At 33.1% G+C, this 17104-nt stretch overlaps 1 protein-coding gene across 6 annotated transcripts in view; it reads right to left on the reverse strand.

The window, feature by feature from the left end:
• The window catches only part of Rabgap1l (RAB GTPase activating protein 1 like), a 718519-nt gene that overhangs the window by 439719 nt on the left and 261696 nt on the right, over nt 1-17104 (reverse strand). The gene's annotated exons all lie outside the window — the stretch shown is intronic.

Raw genomic sequence — 17104 nt, forward strand, 5'->3', positions numbered from 1 at the left:
TCACTTATATTCCCATCAAACAATACATATTTGCTGGGGATTTAGCTCAGCGGCATAAGCGCCTGCTTGGCAAGTGCAAGGTCATGAGTTCAATCCCTGGTACCAAGAAAAAAAAAACATATTTGATAATGTGGCTTTGATATCTCTACATGCTACAGAACTCCATAAGAATAAAAATTTTTCTTGCTTTTTAAAAAATTAGTCTATCTTTGTTGTATCATTGCTACAGTCATTTTGGGGAACTGATACATGTATGTGGCATGTCGTGATCATTTCTGGTCCCTTAATCCTTACCATTCCCCATCCCTCCTCCCTGATCCCTTTTCCCAACTGCAACAAGTTTCTCTTTTTTGTAAATGTTGAATTTAACCCAACTGTTCAGTTTGTGAGAAGTCTGGATTTTATAGTCTTCTAAATGGCTTTTGAATTCTCATCTTCATACTCTGCTCTAGAATATCATAAAAGTGAAAAAGATGTACTGCCTAAGTGCTATGCCAGCTTAATCTCTTTAGTATCTACAAGATATTTATCGAAGGCCTATCACATGGTAGGTAATGCTCAAGATTCTAGGACACTGTTCTCATAGAGGAAAAATTTCATGAAGGTTCTATATATAGTACTAAGGCCTTTGAAGGATTTAAACTAGGAAGTAATATTTTTTTTCCTAGAGATGGTCATATTGGCAAATTAAACACTTATATTTATATGCTTTGCATTAGAAAACCAAGAAAAGTCTTTAGTTTCTTAAGTTCCTTGGTCATACTAATGACCAAGAGTCAAAGGCAGTGAGTGATATTATATGCTGTTAACACAGCGTATTTCTCTAGTATTCATGCACTAGACAGAACTGGCCAGCAACAGACACATATATCTATTGATGATATAGATACATAGATATCTCTATATGCTTCTGCTTTATTTACACTTTTTTCTCCTTTTCAGTTTCCTAAAACTACTGGTTTAATTGTGAGTTAGTAAAGAAGAATTGAGCAGGTTTTGGTAGGGAAAATGCCATGGTTTTCTTCAGACCTACAGGGACAGTTAAGCTCTTGCTGACTAGTAACAGCAACTGTGGAATCCTGCAACTGTAGAAAGAGAACGTCTTCAAAAGGACAAATTCCTTCCCTTTGACTATCTTACCCAGTAAAGAGTATGGCCTGTCTTGGCCATATTATTTAAATGCTGAGACCAATACAATTTCCTTCCATTCATTAAATAACTACTGTGATTCAAATGAATGATTTGTAAAACCTCGCTGTATTCTTAACTCAAACTTATTAGTATTAGCCAACAAAATATTTTTCTTTATTTTTCCAAAAAATTACAATTCCAGGCTGGGGATTTAGCTCAGTGGCATAAGCACCTGCCTTGCAAGCGCATGGTCGTGAGTTCAATCCCTGATGCCAGTAAAAAAAAAAAAAATTACAATTCCAAAGCACCAGAAAAAGAACTTAGTATAATTTTTATAATTGTATTAAGTGACTAGCTTCTACCTACAAGTAAGTGAATGTTCAATAATTTGATTAACTAGAGTAATTTAGATTCATGTAATGTATACATGATTTTACAATAATCACTTCTGCCTCATATATACATTGCCTACATATATGCATACAGTATACATTTTATAATAATTCTCAAACTAGAGTCCAAGAAATCTTTGAAACTGTCACCATTATATGGCCAGGAATGCTCTTGAATTTTTTTCAATTTTCAATTTTTATTTCTCCAACAATTTAAAAGCTTTACTTGAAGTAGATTCGGATAATCTGGCTGCTATCTCATAACAAAGTATTGTTATGCAACATTGATGCCAACATTTGTTGAAGCATTTACCATCATATTAGAGCCAAGCAGTTCTTAATTTGTTGCAGGCTAAGAAAACACAACATAAGGAGATTAAATATGTAAATGATGTTCAAAATGAAGGTCATATGATCTATCACCACACCATACAACAAGTATTTCCAGTGAGTTGGAAAAAAACGGAACCATCTGAAGACACATGGCCTCAAAAGCATGCCAAGCTTAGAAAAAGAAAAAGAATATATATATATATATATATATATATATATATATATATATATAAAAATCACACATACTACACAATAGTTGTCAGTATCATGTTCACAAGGTCAGTAGTAATTTAGTTTCAGGAAGATAACCTTGATCATAACATTAAATTACTCTAGTAAATAAGTATTTTTATAATTTTTATAGTTTACATCTACTAGATTTATTATTACTGTGAAAGTTAAAAGTATAGGTAGTTTATATTTAATTTCTGTGCTCATATATTTAAGTAGTATTAAAAACAAAGTAGTCAACATTGGTAGGAGTATCTTTGACAATCTCTGTCCCACACCACAAAATGCTTTAGAATATTATTCAAAGTTGAAAACCTCAACACATATACAGTAGTTGATGTTCAGAAAATGTCTCTTTATAATGATGGTCAAGTTCTCTGGTAGTGCAATCCATAGGGAAGGCAATACTAAACACTATGTAACCAAGCTAATAAAGAATTAACCTAATTTTTGAGTCTATAGGGTCTATGAATCTTAAATAAAATGTCCAATTACAAATTATTTTAACAGACACAATTTTATAAGATAATATAGTTAATAATCCCCAAATGCTCCTTTTCATATACACTTCTATTACATCAAGGGTTAAAAGTGTCTTGATTGTTACCTATCCCCCACCTCTACAAACCCCCCTTTATACTTCTCATATCGCTCCATACAAACAATGCACTGTCAGCTTCTATACCAAGACAGTGGTCTCAATTATCTTTGTATCACTAATGAATCATAAATATTCAGTAGCATGTTTGTTGGACAGACACAACACAGACCAGCACTTTCTCCCAAAGATATCTTAAAAAGCAGATTCTATTGATAGTACAAATATATGGCTTAATGAAAATCATATTAAATATATGATGGAAGATGAAATGTCAACAGAAAAGAATAACATGAAACTTCCCGTCATTTTCTCATTGCTAGGACACAATACTCAACATCCACAAATTGGAGGAGAGATTTATTTTGGCTCAGTTACAGTCCCTGGTTGGCCAGTTTCAAGGCAGAAGACGCATAATGTAAGGGCCTGGGCAGAGAAAAGCTGCTCATGCCATGCTAGTCAGGAAGCTTAGAGGATATGAGGACGGGCTGGGTTTAGAGATACACACTTCCAGGTCATGCTCCCAGTGATTTGCCTCTTCCAACCAGCTCCCACATCCTAACAGCAAGTCAGCTATAGCACCTCCCATGATTTAATCACCTTCCAAATACATAAGGCTTTTGGGGGACACCCAAGATGTAAACCACAACACCTCTGATACATAGTCCCGGGATATATTAACCAGAAGATCACTAAGAGTCTGTTTTCAGGGGCCTAAAGAAATCTACTAGGTAATATGGTTCACCAACCAATATATGATAGAGCATATTTGATCATCTTCAAATGAAGACTGCTGAAAAATTGGAGAGCTATAATTTTGTCAAAGACAAAATTACAATAAATTCAGTTAGTTTTTAATTGTGACTCCAGATCAGGTAATTTCTCTATATACAAAATAGAATGAGTATACTGAAGGGCAGAGCAGAGGAGATTGGCAAAAATGAGATTGATTATTAAGTTACCTTCCTTGTAAATGTTATGGTGGAAGAGACTTCCTTAATAAAACATTTAAAATTTGTCTGTTTGGGAATTTTGCTATTAACTCTTTTTCTCCAGATTTCTCGAAAAGGGGGGAAAAAAAGGAAAAAACAAACCAAAACAAAAAAGTTTCAGTCTCATAGGCTTAGAGGTTTAGCATGAGTGAGTCCATCTTGGTTTGGTCTTTTGGGCTTCATGCAGGAGCTTCCTATAAATTTTATTTTAATCATTCCATGGTTTTGGAACCACTCAAAAGGGAAGGCACTACAAATATTTCATATATGATAAAAGAAGAAAAGAAGCAGAAGTGTATCAGTGTCACTGATACACATTTATGGTTATTCTTCATAAGTAGCTCATAAAAAAAAGTATGAGTATTTTTCCAATTGTAAATGTTAATTATGTTACTTACTATTAATGCTTTGAGTTTTAAATACTCAGTTGATTCCACCATCTTATTATCAGTACATTATCCTATAAGAATCTATTTTTAATCTAAGATATTTATCCTTGAATAAAATCCTATTTTTTCAAAAAGCTTTGATATTTAAGAAACTACTGCTATAAACCATCTTCTATTTTATAATGCTTCTGTACCTGGTTATTTCAACACCTGAAGGTAAGTTCAAGAAAATGATCAGAAGATATTAGCAATTTAATTAGAGTCCCTGTTGCATGTCCATGATAAACAAGGCTGTGTTTATACTTGTCACATAAAAGAATCTGGAGCACTGCAGGGTTGAAGTTGGCAATGTAGAAATGTGGATGCCAGATTTATAGAAATATTTAATCTCTCTTCAAATGTGTCGATGAACATTTAGTTAAGGTCTGCTCCCAAACCCAGTAGTTTGTTAACACTTGCATTGTGCTCTTTAGTGGGTCAAATATTACCCAAGATGATTGCCGATGCTTATTTCCAGTTTTTATATAATATTTTCTTTTTTAATCCATGATCCTCTTGAATAAGAGCATCTTTTTTTTTTTTTTTTAAACTGGGCTTCTGCCCATTTAGCAAGGTTCATTCCTCTTTTAGGCATATCTTGGGTAAACAACATAATAAATTTATTCTTTCGTTTCTCAATTTCTGTCTCTTAAAAGTGATTTCTGTCAAGAGTTCAATGTTCTGAGTTGTTCCCTATGCTACCTAATCTCTTTAGCCACTTTACTGAAACTGCCTGCTGAAAAATGCAGTTGTACTGGCAGATACAGGTTAGTTCCTTTGGTTGGTCATTTTTCTCATTGCCCTATAACTTGACCCAAGAATAACAAATAAGTATAGTATTTTTAGCTTCTTTTAAAAATCTTTATATTGGGGCTGGGGATTTAGCTCAGCAGCATAAGTGCCTGCTTTGCGAGCAGGCAGTCGTGAGTTCGATCCCTGGTACCGATAAAAAGGAAAAAGACAAAAAAAAAAAAAAAAAATCTTTATATTTTGGCTGAATTTAAGCTATCTCAAATCTCTAATATTTTGAGAATTCTGCTGAATATTCTAGATTAGACTTGCTATTTTTCAGTAGTCTTCACAGGGCAAAAGGCATAGGAAAGATCTTGAAAATTTTAGGAAACCACTTATCTAATAATTTATTGTGAATTTATACTTGAGTATTCGATATTCTTAATTGTCTAAATGCTTATGAATTTTTGGGGGGCACCAAAAGCTGGCTACAGAAATGTGAAGAATTCTAGTTACAGTAATGGGTTGGAATGACATTTTGCTTAATAACTGCTTTTATAAATGTACCGCCCAAGCTGAATGTCATTATGGGACTATTTATAATTTAGAGGTTTCTGTCAAGATGATTTTATGCCCTGACATGGCACTGAGTAGGCTGGGAACAGCTGTATGCCCCAAAGGGAGACAAAATTATTAGTGTTGTTCAAGAGCAAAAGGATTAAACAGACAATATTTCTTACAGAACTTCATGATAATATGATGGCTAATTGATTGCAACATGCACTAAAATTATGACATTCAAATAATAACAATTACAATAAATGCTATTCAACTAATAAAATTTCTTAAGTAGATAAAATTTAAAATTATAAATATAGCTCCAATCCTTAGCATTTCCTAATAAACTATATGTATAGTAGTAATACAAATCAATCTTCATCTGTGCATAAAATAAGTATTACAAATGCTTTAGATGGGCTGGGGACTTAGCTCAGTAGCATAAGCACCTGCCTGCCTTGTAAGTGTGCAGTCATGAGTTAGATCCCTGGTACCGATTTAAAAAATAAAAAAATAGGCTTTGAAATGTTCAGAAAATACATTTTCAGTATGTTTGCAATGTCTTTATATCTGCAAATTTTAATGTTCTATAAAATAGATTCAACTACTATGAACAGAGACAAACAGTCATTAAGTAACATAAGCACGTGCTACATTAGTGGAAAACACTGGTCCAAACTCTATCACTAACAAAAAAAATAGGACAATCAGACTAGGTGTTCTTATTTTTTTTCATTTATTTAGTGTGTGTATGAAAAAGTTATTATGTTATGTGTAATTTGTTCCTCACATTGGGCAATGTGGTCATAAGAATCTAAGTTTGAAGAGAATTCTGAATATGTTTGTTACAAATACTCTTCATGTCACACCCACATGGAAAGCAAGAGAAGAAAATTCCAGTCCACTTTTATTCACTGCACGACAAGAAGTCACAGCTTCTCATCCTTACTGCTTATCTGTCTCATTTATAAAATGGGATGGGACAGCAAGACTAGATGTCATTTTAAAGTTCTTGGAAGCCCTGCTTGGCAGTGTCTACTCATATGCTTAATTCACAAGCATGTCTCTTAATGAGAGATCTGAATATCACAAATGTGGGCTGAGATCAAAGACTACACATACAGTAGTTGCAGAAAACTATGGATACAGAATAATATACTACTATATATTTGATTGTGCAGGACAGACATCATTTACAGTAAATGTCACAACAAATTCCAATGAAAAAACTCAGCAAGACACAAAGAGTTCCAGTGCTACGATTTATGATCTGTATATCTTAAACAGTATAGAACACAAGAACGTTCTACATCAACGAAAATTAGCAATAAAAATGTAGAAAATTTGATTATTTGCAAATGGGATGGCTTAACCATTCTGTTCTACTTCCTTAATGATAATTCTATTACAGGCTTATTTTAATTCTATGACAATTTGGATTCCAGCTACATTTTGCAGTTTTACAACAATAATGCCAGAAAGTACTAACCAAGTACTTGGTTAAGTACTGGGAAACTACACAAATAGAACATAAATATGTATCATGAGTATTACTGTATACAAAAAGCAATTCCTAATTTTATTTCATAGTATTAATAAGATGCTTTCCAAAAAAAGTGTGATTTCAAGATAAATATCACATTGCATGTGGTTAATATTATTAATCACCTTTTGTTTTCTTACAGGAAACAAAAACCCAATTGTTAAATGAAATTATAGTTACCATTAGAGTACACACAGCTGAGAGGTGTTGCACTAAATTTTGAAAAGTAATAAAAATGTCCTTAAAATGTAATGCAAAGTGTATTTTTACCATATTATCAAAAAAGCATTGAATAAATAAAGAAATACATAAATGGCTTACTTCCATGGGAGGAAATAAAGATCTGCATTTCACTGATTCTAAATGCTACCCAGAAGATATAAAAATAGCAAAGCTTAAAGCTGTGGGCCAATATCTCTATGTACCTTAAAGGCACAAAGTCTCCAAGTAAGGCACATAAAGATTAGTACTCTTGCTCCATACTAAGTCTTACTCCCGGACAGCACTACTGAAGATAATACTTCTATTTGTTCTTCAGGGGTGGGTGAGGAAAAATAAAAAGATGTATCTTATATTCTAGACAGGCCATAAAAATATGGAGACACATTGTCTTTCACTCATCATTCAGTGAACTTTTTCTTCAAAATCTGTATGTTATTCTTTGTTTTTGAAATCCTTTAGTTTCAGTTGAATATATTCTCCTTTTAAGCTGTGCTGAGTTTTCTTTTAGAAACAAGAGCCTATTTCTCAGATCATTTGCCTTTGGCTTACACATCCAAAAATAATTTTTTTCTTTTTCTGAAAAAAGAGAAAGTTTGGTTCCACTTAGATGTATATAAGTCAAAAGGAAAGGAATACTCAATCCACCTCCCGTATTTAAATTACCTTCAGAAAGTGTTCCAAAGTTAGATTTGAAGGTCTGGCCAAAGAATACAGCCTCAGAGAACAGCACACTACACTAAGATAGTAAGGAAAGAGAGGGAAAGGGAGGGGAACAAAAATGAGGTGAGCCAGTCGGAGCACAAACCAGGGAGAATCAGAGAAGAGGCTAAGCCCGCCCGACCTGTGAGGCAGTTAGAGTAAGGATGGAGAGAGCCAGGAAGGAGGGAAGGTCTGCCTGCAAGCCAGCCTGCAGGCAGGCAGGGGTGAGAAAAACAGCCCCCCTGGCCTCCTCCCCTCCACCCCAGCCCTGTGAGCAACCAGGTGATTCAGAGGATCTGTACTGTTTAACTTTGTAAGCCTAAAGCCAGTATAGTAGTGTGAGCAACTATTTAGAAGACAATAATATGCAATGTAGTAACTATTGTAGATTTCGTACTATCATCACTGTTCCAATTCATTTTATTGTTGTTTATTCCCTCTAAAATTAAATTTAAAAAAGAAATAGATCTTAAAAAGATTTCTGAAAAGTTATATAGAAAAATTATAAATATTTATGTAGTGTTTTTCATTCCAAAGCATGTTATTTAGCCTTTTTGTCCCAGAAGTCGTTTAAAATTTTTAATGATTCTAATTCAAAGTACAGGTACCTAGCACTGTGGAAATACTATGCATTTCATTTTAAAATTAAGAAAATGAAGTTTTACCTATGGTAAATTTTCCAGAAAAGAATAAAAAAGAAATATTGCCAAAAGATTTATTTACATTTACAGTCTGTTCATTAAAGTGTGTTGAGTGATTCATACAATGTCAGATGCAATCTAAAGACATGATAAGAAAATAATGGTGAGATATTGATAAATGTATGTCACATACTGTCATATGCACTGAACAAAAGAAGATAGTGCAGTACAAAACAAAGGGCATAAAATCATGTGTTAGATTGGGCCTACAATTTCAGATGATATAATCATCACTTGTGTAAATCATTAAATCAATTTTTCAAACCTAAGATTTTCATCTGAAAAAAACTGGTTATTTAAAAATTATGATAGGCTAATTTTCATATTAATCTCAGATGATTAAATGTTTAGTCTTATTTAATCTTGAAGAAAGGAAGATTAAATAGAATTATAAAAGATTTTAGAAAAAAATCGTAAGTTGTGCTGAAAAGTCACTATTTTACCTGTAATAAGAAATCTCTTATAGCAAATTTTAATCAGAGACAAGTACGTAAGTGGTTGAAGACTATTCCATCTACTTTTCATGGGTCTGTATTTGCACACTTAATGAGGACAGTAGAATTATTACTAGCCTAAGGCAAGGGTTTTCATAAGGATAAAATTAGAACATAAATGGAAATAACCATATAAACTATGGAGCTATACATTTAAATTATTACTTATGAATTTTATTTTTTATTCTTAAAATTTGTTGAAAGTTGGCCAAATACGATTATTATTGTTTTTCTGAGCTATATTTTCTATTTTGCAAAAAATCTTAAAATTGGTCAAATATTTAAAACATGTACTTAAATTTTGATGATTAAATTTTAATTAGTCACAGGTAGCCTCAACTCAAGGCAATTTTCACTTAAGAGGCAGAAAAAATATTCTGGCTGGTAAGACTTATAAATTTCCAAACTGGTAAAACACATACTGCAAAATGAAAATCCAAGGATCCTGTTCAAGCACTATTAAGAATGTCAAGAGAGCAACTGCAGAACATTTAATCAAACAACAGAGCTTCTAAGTCTGCACTCTATGAATCCATACAAGTCCCACACACATAAAATCAGTCTGGAAAGATGACACAGGAGAAATTCAGGAGAAATTATAGAACACAGAAGACTCTAAGATAACATCTTCAAAACACTGGAGGCAAAACTATTAGCCTATTAGTTTGTATCTAATGAAAATCTCTTTAAGAATAAAGGCAAAATAAAGATATGTTAAAATAAAGCAAAGATAAGAAAAGTCATCACCAACAGACTGGAATCACAAGAAATGCTAATGAAATTATTTTAAGATCAAAGGAAATGATATCAGAGAGAAAACTGGAATTAATGAAAAGCATGAAAAACAGTAAACATACCTGGATCTTGTTCTTTATCCCAAATACATCACTGAAAAGTTTTTAAGAACAGTTCTGTGAGGCCCCATTTGGAGGGCTCGCCTATGATTCCAGCACTTTAGAGGCTGAGGCAGGAGGACTGCTGTGAGTTCAAAGCTAGCCTGAGCTATACAGCAATACCTTGTCTCACACACAAAGAGTCTCTGCAATGTGGAGAACAAATTGTAGAAAACAGGTGATGTGAAAAGATGGCATTATAAAGACTATTTACACAGTTATTATGTTGCCTAGAAAAAAGATGTCTTAGGACTCTGGCAGTAACAAAGAATACAGAGGAAGTCCAGGTTGAATGCCAGCTGTAATATAAAACCTATTCTCTTTCTAAACATACTGGACTGGCCAGGCATGGTGGTGCACATTTTTAATCCCAGGACTCAGGAGCCTAAGGCAGGAGGACCACCTCAAGTTTGAGACTACCTTGGGCTACATTGTGAGCTCAAGGCCATCTTCAACACCACAGCAAAACCCTATCAAAAAAAAAAAATGGATTAACACTTTGAAATAAAAAAGTGTTTTCTTAGTTTATGAAATTAGTAAAAGATGAAGTTTAAATTAACCTTCATTCTAGTCCTCGAGAAATATGCTTCCTAGAAATATTCATATCTTTGCTTTTGTAAAATTCAACACATGCAAAAATGTTCCTTCTTTAAACAATTCCTCCCTTTAAAGTGTATAAAAAGGATATAACTGTATATATAGTGTGTAAGATAGTTGACCATACTACTAAATTTCGGTTAGATAACTGAACAGAAGAGTACGCGCTATCAATGTTTGAGTGTCTAGCCACTTTTTATGCTTTGAATTTGTAACTCTAATAACTATTGTTAAGATGACAATATGTAATGTATTAACTAGTGATTTTATGATGTTAATTTTTTTCAATTCTGTATTCTACTTTTTCCTTTTTTTTACTTTGTTCTTTTTAAAAATTTTTTTTCTTTCTTTCTTTAAATAAAAATAAATAAATAAATTGTATAAAGTCAGACCCCCAAAAAACAGAATCCACCATGGACACTCAAAACTATTTACTAAGTACCACAAACAGAATAAAAGGCATTTGCTCATTCTAAGGGGGGGGGGCAGGAGTTCTGTGTACATGTACCATCTCCTTACAAAGAATGTTACCAGATGTACTACAAAGATGGATAATAAGTAAACACATATGAAGTGGTTCAAGAAGCACAGGCAGAAGAGAGAGGGGAGAAAGGAGAGTTGAAAATGTCATACATGTTCCGACTCCTCAAAATGAATGTAATCATAATGTATTACACACACATGCACCAATAAAAGGCATATTAGACATAACAATTTAAAGCTAATTTACATATTTTCTTCAGCATTTAAATCTTAAATGTTGAGTTTCATTTATAACACACTTCCTCAAATTAAATTAGTAACATTCAACCAAGTATTCGCTACATCAATAATCTAGATTAGTATACAGCATATCCCAGATTCATATCATGTTTGTCAGTGAATGTATCATGAATAATATCTAAACTCATTTTCTTCTTCAGAGTGAATTCTAAAAAGTAAAACAAAGTGGCTGAGTTAATGTATTTAGTACGTTATTTTGTTTTCCGACAAAGGCAGGTTTAACTTGAGGGCTTGTTCTCACAATATCTTTCTGGCTACATTTTTATATATTAAAGGAAGAAGACCTGCAATAACTTTAAATTCTGTACAGTCTGCATTTTAACAAGATCTGGACACAGTAGAAATGCACATTAAATTTTGAGATCTAATGCTTCTGACAAATAAAAGACAATCATGAAATTACAATGGAATGTAAACAAACTTAGAACAAATTAAAAACTAAGTGTATTAAAGATTAGAAGGAAGTACAGAATTAGTAATGTAGGATGTATTTAAATTCTTGTCTCTGTAGGATTAAAGTTACATGATGTTAGTATGCATTTTACTGCCACATTTTTATGAGATTAAAGACCCTTGAGTCCCATGACACGTTAAAAATCTCTCAAAAATCCTTAATATTACCAAAGTACAAACAGGTATATCTCATTTTTCAAGGATACTTCATTGCTGCAGGCATTCTTAGATAATGTTTCTTTTTCCAGAATGAAGAGATACAATTATGATTTAATTGTAATTTATCTCCCAAAGTATTAATACGCCATTAGAATGCCAACATCTAGTCACTGGAGACACGACTGAACCTGGTCCAAACCGGAATTGAATTTAGCAGCAAGAGAATAAATATTTCCTCTTATCGGATAAGGTGATTTTATAGCTAGTGCGATAAAACAATATTGTGGGAAGTCTATCTGTTACCTTGCTGAATCTTAATATGATGTGTTACCTTAGAAAAGTAGTGTCAAGGTTCAATCAGTTGGGCTTCATTTTGTAATGATACCCAGCTTTCATTCAATGCCACAAGTGCACCGGAAAGAGTGGATATTAACCATTGGTGCCCAACCCAGACAAAAGGGCAAATGAGTGCTGCCAATGTGCTTTCATGCCTCAGCCTCTGAAGAGAACATCAGAAGCCAGAAAGTTAACTCTTAGTGTTTAGCTTCTGGAGGTGCTATTCACTGATGGAAACTCAGGTCTGTGATTGTACCACAATACAAGAGAAATATTCCACAAGCAGTGATCAACAGAAAACATTAAAAAGGGGTTAAAAATCATAGATAAATTATTGGTAACTTCAGTTTCTATTTCTAATTCTGACATTTATCTTCCATTTGACTTTGGATTGAGTACTTTTAGGCTTCTGTAACCATAATATTATTACTGGCTATCAACATAATCTATAGATAGTCATACTCTATAGACAGGTCATAAAAATAAATTTAAAAATGACTCAATCAATTCTTTTGTTTTTTATTTTTTATGAATACATGTTTGCAATACATAATGATTATATTTCTTGTTGGGAACTGGTACCTATACATAATACATCTTAATTCTTTTTCATTCTCTTCCCTTTTTCTCCTTTCCCTTTTTCTCCATCTACCTTTTGATCTTCTTCCTATTTAAGAAAGATGTATCTTCCCTACTTCTTATTATTTTTTATTTAGCTCTTTACTTACGTTCTAAGAGTTTCTCATATAAGAGAAACCACATAAGTATGTCTGATTTATTTCACTTAACATTATAGTCTCAAGTACGTTCATTTCCCTACAAATAAACAACATACACCAATGCTTAAAAAAGGTGACCACTTGAGAATTGAATTGTTAACATAAGTCCACATACCTGCTGTTCAAAGAAAACCCTTAATAAAATAAATCCAGAGATATGAAACTTGAATAAAAGTTATGGCTACAGAACTGTTTCCAAAATACTGTCTTTTCCCATCAATTGCATCACATATAAAATAGTGGCATTTCTGGCATAACAACCTCTGTTTCCTTGTTTAAACAAACTACAAGTTTAATGGGTCTACATCAACCTGCTGAAAAGCAATTACCCTATCATTCACAAGTCTGCCATGCCAGGAATGCCATGAACTCAGTAAACATTTCCCTGGGCTGTAGCAGCAATCATTTGCACAAGACTTTCCATACTGAACTATAACTGATTTGAAGTAATAGCAAAAAATAAGCTGACCCTCTAAGCTCCATCAAATTGGCTTCATAAAAATATATTCAGAGTGTTATGGGTCAGTGGGTGGGGATTAAAGAGTGGGAGGGATACAAGGAAGAGGTGAATTACACCAATATTGCAGTACTTTTCTGGTTCTTACATTCTAGAACTCATCCAATCATTGGTTCTTTTTTTGGGAGGGTAGGTCATGGGGGCTCGAACTCACAACCTTGGTGCCTGCCAGGCAGGCACTCATGTGGCTAAGTTAAATCCCGGCCCTCACTGGCTCTTTTAAAAACTGATAAATCTTTATATTTGTATTTAGGACAAATATTAAAAGATGTAAAAATGATAGAAGCTACATTTAGAACAGCTATAAAATTCTCATTAGTAATTCATAATTAATTACCATTAATTAAAGAAAGACGATATGATGAATATGGTAATCACACAAACACAGAGCAATCCAGGAAACAATATATAAAATACATTTATAATGCACATACTATGTGAAATTAAACTACAGTAATATTGTAGTATTTGTCCTTAATTCATTCCAGGGGAACTCTATGAATACCAAACAATTGTTTTAGGTGTAAAGGGCAACAACTTAACAAGACAATAGACACCTACAATGTCTAGCTTTCACATTAAGTTCTAACAATGGTAGGCTGGAAAATAGGCCCAGCTCTATACCCACAAAACAAGAAAGATTTACTACTTATCTCCTATGCTGGTGGCTATCTCCCACATATGTTTTTACTTGGTAGCAACAGAATTCCTTCTTTGGACTATTCTAAAAACAAAAACAAACTAACAAACAAAAAAACTGATGAAAGGATTTAACTGTTTTTGTGTCCTTGTGTTTTGCGGTGACAGAACTCCCACTCCATGGCCTCACAGGCTAGGCAAATTCTTTACCATTGAGCCAAACTCCCATTTACAGAACTTTCAGCTTCGGTGCCATATCATCTGAGATTTCATAGAAATGCAGTGGTACCTCAGTACTCATTGTTAATTGGTTCTAAGAGGCATGACAAGAACAAAAACCACAAATACTAAACAAACTGTTTTGGCTAGAGAACGTAGTGAGACAAGATAATCAATAGCTTCAAGTTCTAAGTTGTGCATCGAATACCAAACAAATGACGAGTACCAGGACAGAATTTCAAGTCAAAATGGGTCTGGTACCAAATTCAATGAGTTTCAAAGCAGTCAAGCACCAAGATATGTCTATAGTTTCTCTCATATGGTAATTCTCTAAGACTTGGGCTAACTCTGCTATCAGAATGTCAATATAAGTTATTTGCTAATAAATATTAGATTTCAAAATTTTGATCTTGTCTGACAAATGTTTGTTTATATTTAAATATATTCACATACTTATTCAAATGTTGTCTACCAGTATCATTTCTAATTTGTTCCAGTATTTAAAAGACATAATAACAAAAGTTTAAAAGCCTTATAGATTGACCACATTATTCTAACTCTAGAATTATTGCTCTTATATAAATTATGTGAAAAGAAGTCCATTAAATATCAGATATTATTACTACAAAATAAGGTTGGCTAAAAATATTTTTGAATTTTTCCCTTTAACTGGGATATATACAATTAAAGAATGTTGCTAGAAGCTAGTGTGCAGTTAGCCTGTGTATAGCTCCTTTCCATAAAATAGTCTAACCTGGCAGCTGATGAGCAGTTTACCTTTTAATTAGAGTTGTTTCCTGATTAATTAGTTTCAAAACACTTAATGTAAGACTACACGATGCCACTGGGACCGAACAATGATTTCCCTCATGGTACTAGTTAAACATCATTTCTCCCCCAGGATTAAGCTCAATATATTTTTTGTTCAAATGGAAAAGGTCTTTCCACAGGAGAAGTGAGTTAGAAAAATTACAGCTCAGTATCCAGAAATATATCATCAGTCCCAATAGGAAAATAGAGTATGTCTATGCTCCAGAGAAATTCCTTCAATTAATTTAAAATTCTGCTTTAGTCTACTCAAAAAATCTAAAGTAGCATGTAATAAAGATTAATTACCCTTTGGAATGCAGGGTCAGATCTATAAAAACAAGCGAAAATGAAATTTTCGTCAACATATCCAAATCTTCCCTGCCAACAATTGAGCTTTGAAACTGTTTAAAGCAAAGATGATCTAAAGTAAAACTAAAAAAAAAAAAAAAAAAAAAAAAAAAAAAAATAGTGACTACAGTTAGTTATTATGAAGAAATGGAACCTTACTTAAATGCCTAAATACTAACCAGACAGATGAATAGAAAAATTCAAATAAGCTTTCGATCCAAAACTGCCATTCAACTTTTACATGCAAGAACTGAAGATTTAGAGAGATAAGTGAAAATTGTTCCTTCTCACATCATTTTTTCAGGTATCAAGAGAAAAGCTTCTTGATGCTGTCTTCAAAAAATTAGTCGTCTATTATAAGATTAGGCAGTTTTCATAAACATGTCAGAGATCAGCTTCTCCAAGGGTAGATATGACTGAATCTTTCTGACATTAGTAACAATTTAAGAACTCCCTTGAGGAAGAAAAAATGCATACCGGTAGTCATTTATTCTAGGAGTACAAAAGTTCTGATAGACTTTTTACCTAGTCTCTTCAACTTTATGAGAAATAAAAATGTCTGCATGTACCAATTCCCCATGCTGAATGTAATCATTATATACTGCAAACATGTACTACTGAAAAATAAATTTTAAAATGTTTAATACGTTGGGGTAGAAGCTTGGAGCTAGATTTTTGGTACCTGCTACTTGTTATCTGCTGCCAGTTCCTTTTTTTCATGTCATAACTAAATAATGACAAACATATCTACACAGGGGATTTAGCTCAGCGGCATAAGCACCTGCCTTGCAAGCAGGCAGTCGTGAGTTCGATCCCTGGTACCGATTTAAAAAAAAAAAAAAAAAAAAAAAAAAAGCATATCTACACATAAATTTGAATGGAAACATAAATCACAGCAAAAACAAAAGCCCTGCAATAAACTCAGCATACCATATTGCCTAATAAAAGATAAGTATGTTCTAGAAAATACGGACTAACACCAAAGAAAACAGTATGAAATGGGATCATAATCCCAGGCTCTTGAAAACTTGTCGGAACCAAGATTTCCTTTTCTCTTTCATTCATTAGCCATATATTTAGCTGTAATTTCATTACGCCACAGAATGATTTATCTTCAACAATATTATCAAAATACTTGTCTAAAAGCAGTATATTTGGAGCCAGGTTTGGTGGTGCAAGCCTGTAGTCCAAAAATTCAGGAGGCTGAAGAAAGATGATCCCTAAGTTTGAGGCCATCCTGGGCTACAAAGTGAGTTTAAGGCCAGCCTGAACTGCATAGTGAAACCCTTTCTCAAAAAGACAAAAACACAACACAGCACAACACAACAAAAGCAAACAAACAAATAATATGTTTCTACTCTAATTCTATAACATGAAAATTTTTCTTAATCTACTTTGAAACTATTAATGTTGAAAGGACGGCAAAATTTTAACTTTCCAGTAGTAAACACCACTTACGTACCTAAAAATAAGAATACATTTTTTAAACTTTTACACAAATATCACTGCTGAAGGAC

Source organism: Cavia porcellus, unplaced genomic scaffold, assembly GCF_034190915.1.
Source record: "Cavia porcellus strain 051 isolate PalLab524CR breed Dunkin Hartley unplaced genomic scaffold, mCavPor4.1 scaffold_29, whole genome shotgun sequence".
In the NCBI taxonomy this organism is placed as follows: Eukaryota; Metazoa; Chordata; class Mammalia; order Rodentia; family Caviidae; genus Cavia; species Cavia porcellus.